This window comes from Ascaphus truei, chromosome 4 (genome assembly GCF_040206685.1).
Source record: "Ascaphus truei isolate aAscTru1 chromosome 4, aAscTru1.hap1, whole genome shotgun sequence".
NCBI lineage: Eukaryota > Metazoa > Chordata > Amphibia > Anura > Ascaphidae > Ascaphus > Ascaphus truei.
The window spans coordinates 75,216,587-75,220,577 of NC_134486.1; the positions used below are offsets into that span (position 1 = coordinate 75,216,587).

General features: G+C 50.1%; 1 protein-coding gene across 4 annotated transcripts in view; it reads right to left on the minus strand.

Annotated features, from left to right (window-relative positions):
* TASP1 (taspase 1) overlaps positions 1-3,540 on the minus strand; it is a 243,041-nt gene extending 239,501 nt beyond the window's left edge. For all 4 annotated transcript variants that reach the window (XM_075596056.1, XM_075596053.1, XM_075596057.1 and 1 more), the window contains exon 1: positions 3,270-3,540. The gene's annotated coding sequence lies outside the window, so the exon portion shown is untranslated. The remainder of the gene's footprint in view (positions 1-3,269) is intronic.
* Positions 3,541-3,991: the final 451 nt, after the last annotated feature.

Consider the following 3,991-nt stretch of genomic DNA (forward strand, 5'->3'; position numbering starts at 1 on the left):
AGAAAAGGAACATGGGGGGTGAGAGAGAAAAGGAACATGGGGGGGTGAGAGAGAAAAGGAACATGGGGGGGGTGAGAGAGAAAAGGAACATGGGGGGGTGAGAGAGAAAAGGAACATGGGGGGGTGAGAGAGAAAAGGAACATGGGGGGTGAGAGAGAAAAGGAACATGGGGGGGTGAGAGAGAAAAGGAACATGGGGGGGTGAGAGAGAAAAGGAACATGGGGGGGTGAGAGAGAAAAGGAACATGGGGGGGTGAGAGAGAAAAGGAACATGGGGGGGTGAGAGAGAAAAGGAACATGGGGGGGTGAGAGAGAAAAGGAACATGGGGGGGTGAGAGAGAAAAGGAACATGGGGGGGTGAGAGAGAAAAGGAACATGGGGGGGTGAGAGAGAAAAGGAACATGGGGGGGGTGAGAGAGAAAAGGAACATGGGGGGGGTGAGAGAGAAAAGGAACATGGGGGGGTGAGAGAGAAAAGGAACATGGGGGGGGTGAGAGAGAAAAGGAACATGGGGGGGTGAGAGAGAAAAGGAACATGGGGGGGGTGAGAGAGAAAAGGAACATGGGGGGGTGAGAGAGAAAAGGAACATGGGAGGGTGAGAGAGAAAAGGAACATGGGAGGGGTGAGAGAGAAAAGGAACATTGGGGGGTGAGAGAGAAAAGTAACATGGGTGGTGAGAGAGAAAAGGAACATGGGGGGTGAGAGAGAAAAGGAACATGGGAGGGTGAGAGAGAAAAGGAACATGGGGGGTGAGAGAGAAAAGGAACATGGGGGGGTGAGAGAGAAAAGGAACATGGGGGGGTGAGAGAGAAAAGGAACATGGGGGTGAGAGAGAAAAGGAACATGGGGGGGTGAGAGAGAAAAGGAACATGGGGGGGTGAGAGAGAAAAGGAACATGGGGGGTGAGAGAGAAAAGGAACATGGGGGGTGAGAGAGAAAAGGAACATGGAGGGTGAGAGAGAAAAGGAACATGGGGGGTGAGAGAGAAAAGGAACATGGGGGGGTGAGAGAGAAAAGGAACATGGGGGGGTGAGAGAGAAAAGGAACATGGGGGGTGAGAGAGAAAAGGAACATGGGGGGGTGAGAGAGAAAAGGAACATGGGGGGGTGAGAGAGAAAAGGAACATGGGGGGTGAGAGAGAAAAGGAACATGGGGGGTGAGAGAGAAAAGGAACATGGGGGGGTGAGAGAGAAAAGGAACATGGGGTGGTGGGAGAGAAAAGGAACATGGGGTGGTGGGAGAGAAAAGGAACATGGGGGGGTGAGAGAAAAGGAACATGGGGGGGTGAGAGAAAAGGAACATGGGGGGGTGAGAGAAAAGGAACATGGGGGGGTGAGAGAAAAGGAACATGGGGGGGTGAGAGAAAAGGAACATGGGGGGGTGAGAGAAAAGGAACATGGGGGGGTGAGAGAAAAGGAACATGGGGGGGTGAGAGAAAAGGAACATGGGGGGGTGAGAGAAAAGGAACATGGGGGGTGAGAGAAAAGGAACATGGGGGTGAGAGAAAAGGAACATGAGGGGGTGAGAGAAAAGGAACATGAGGGGGTGAGAGAAAAGGAACATGGGGGGAGAGAGAAAAGGAACACGGGGTGAGAGAGAAAAGGAACATGGGGGTGAGAGAGAAAAAGAACATGGGGGGGTGGGAGAGAAAAGGAACATGGGGGGGTGGGAGAGAAAAGGAACATGGGGGGGTGGGAGAGAAAAGGAACATGGGGGGGTGGGAGAGAAAAGGAACATGGGGGGTGAGAGAAAAGGAACATGGGGGTGAGAGAGAAAAGGAACATGGGGGGTGGGAGAGAAAAGGAACATGGGGGGGTGGGAGAGAAAAGGAACATGGGGGGTGGGAGAGAAAAGGAACATGGGGGTGGGAGAGAAAAGGAACATGGGGGGTGAGAGAGAAAAGGAACATGGGGGTGAGAGAAAAGGAACATGGGGGGGTGAGAGAAAAGGAACATGGGGGGGAGAGAAAAGGAACATGGGGGGGTGAGAGAGAAAATGAACATGGGGGGATGAGAGAAAAGGAACATGGGGGGGTGAGAGAAAAGGAACATGGGGGGGGTGAGAGAAAAGGAACATGGGGGGGTGAGAGAAAAGGAACACGGGGGTGAGAGAAAAGGAACATGGGGGGGTGAGAGAAAAGGAACATGGGGGTGAGAGAAAAGGAACATGGGGGGGGTGAGAGAAAAGGAACATGGGGGGGTACATGGGGGGTGAGAGAAAAGGAACATGGGGGGTACATGGGGGGGTGAGAGAGAAAAGGAACATGGGGGGTACATGGGGGGTGAGAGAGAAAAGGAACATGAGGGGGTGAGAGAAAATGAACATGAGGGGGGTTAGAGAAAAGGAACATGAGGGGTGAGAGAAAAGGAACATGAGGGGGGTTAGAGAAAAGGAACATGAGGGGGGTTAGAGAAAAGGAACATGAGGGGTTAGAGAAAAGGAACATGGGGGGTTAGAGAAAAGGAACATGGGGGGTTAGAGAAAAGGAACATGGGGGGTTAGAGAAAGGGAACATGGGGGGGTGAGAGAAAAGGAACATGGGGGGTGGTGAGAGAAAAGGAACATGGGGGGTGGTGAGAGAAAAGGAACATGGGGGGTGGTGAGAGAAAAGGAACATGGGGGGTGGTGAGAGAAAAGGAACATGGGGGGGTGGTGAGAGAAAAGGAACATGGGGGGGGTGGTGAGAGAGAAAAGGAACATGGTGGGTGGTGAGAGAGAAAAGGAACATGGGGGGGTGGTGAGAGAGAAAAGGAACATGGGGGGTGAGAGAAAAGGAACATGGGGGGGGTGAGAGAGAAAAGGAACATGGGGGGTGAGAGAAAAGGAACATGGGGGGAACATGGGGGGTGAGAGAGAAAAGGAACATGGGGGGTGAGAGAGAAAAGGAACATGGGGGTGAGAGAGAAAAGGAATATGGGGGGTGAGAGAGAAAAGTAACATGGGGGGTGAGAGAGAAAAGGAACATGGGGGGTGAGAGAGAAAAGGAACATGGGGGGTGAGAGAGAAAAGGAACATGGTGGGTGAGAGAGAAAAGGAACATGGGGGGTGAGAGAGAAAAGGAACATGGGGGGTGAGAGAGAAAAGGAACATGGGGGGTGAGAGAGAAAAGGAACATGGGGGGTGAGAGAGAAAAGGAACATGGGGGGTGAGAGAGAAAAGGAACATGGGGGGTGAGAGAGAAAAGGAACATGGGGGTGAGAAAATATTTGAAAAAAAGGAATAAGTGTAGAACTTAACAATGACATAATAACAAAAATCAAGGGTGCATACTCATCAGCAAGCTGGCTCCATACTTGACAACCGAATCCAACACATGAAAAAGAAGCTTGCAACTATTTCACAATTCTTGCTTCAATAAACACTTGGAGAAGAAGTAGATTAAATCTTTACAGATTTATTTTGAAAAGCATCTGGACATGCAATGTTTCGGGCCACAGCGAGCCCTTTATCAGGCATTGTGACACAACCAAACAGCTCATTACAAATACACAAACACACAATATGGAGGAGACATGACCCATGTGTTCAATGACATCACCTAATGGCGTCCCAAAACAGATACGGAGCGTCCCTCAGGCCAAAAAGCCGCAAAAGTACAATGCATTCCTCATAACATCCCAACAGTGCCATCTAGAGAGGAACAAATATAATTCTACCAATACTAGTCTATAGCCTGAACAGTTATCATTGTTAACCCTATAATCAAGGGGACACATTACATATAGTGTATACTAAAATGAAAAGTGCGTATGTGTGTGTGTGTGTGTGTGTGTGTGTGTGTGTGTGTGTGTGTGTGTGTGTGTGTGTGTGTGTGTGTGTGTGTGTGTGTGTGTGTGTGTGTGTGTGTGTGTGTGTGTGTGTGTGTGTGTGTGTGTGTATATATATATATCAGAAAGTAGCCGTGTTATTCAGTATTAGGTGATACCTTTTTTATTGGACTAACAATTTATGTCATAGGACAAGCTTTCGAGAGTTCTCCCTCTTCTTCAGGT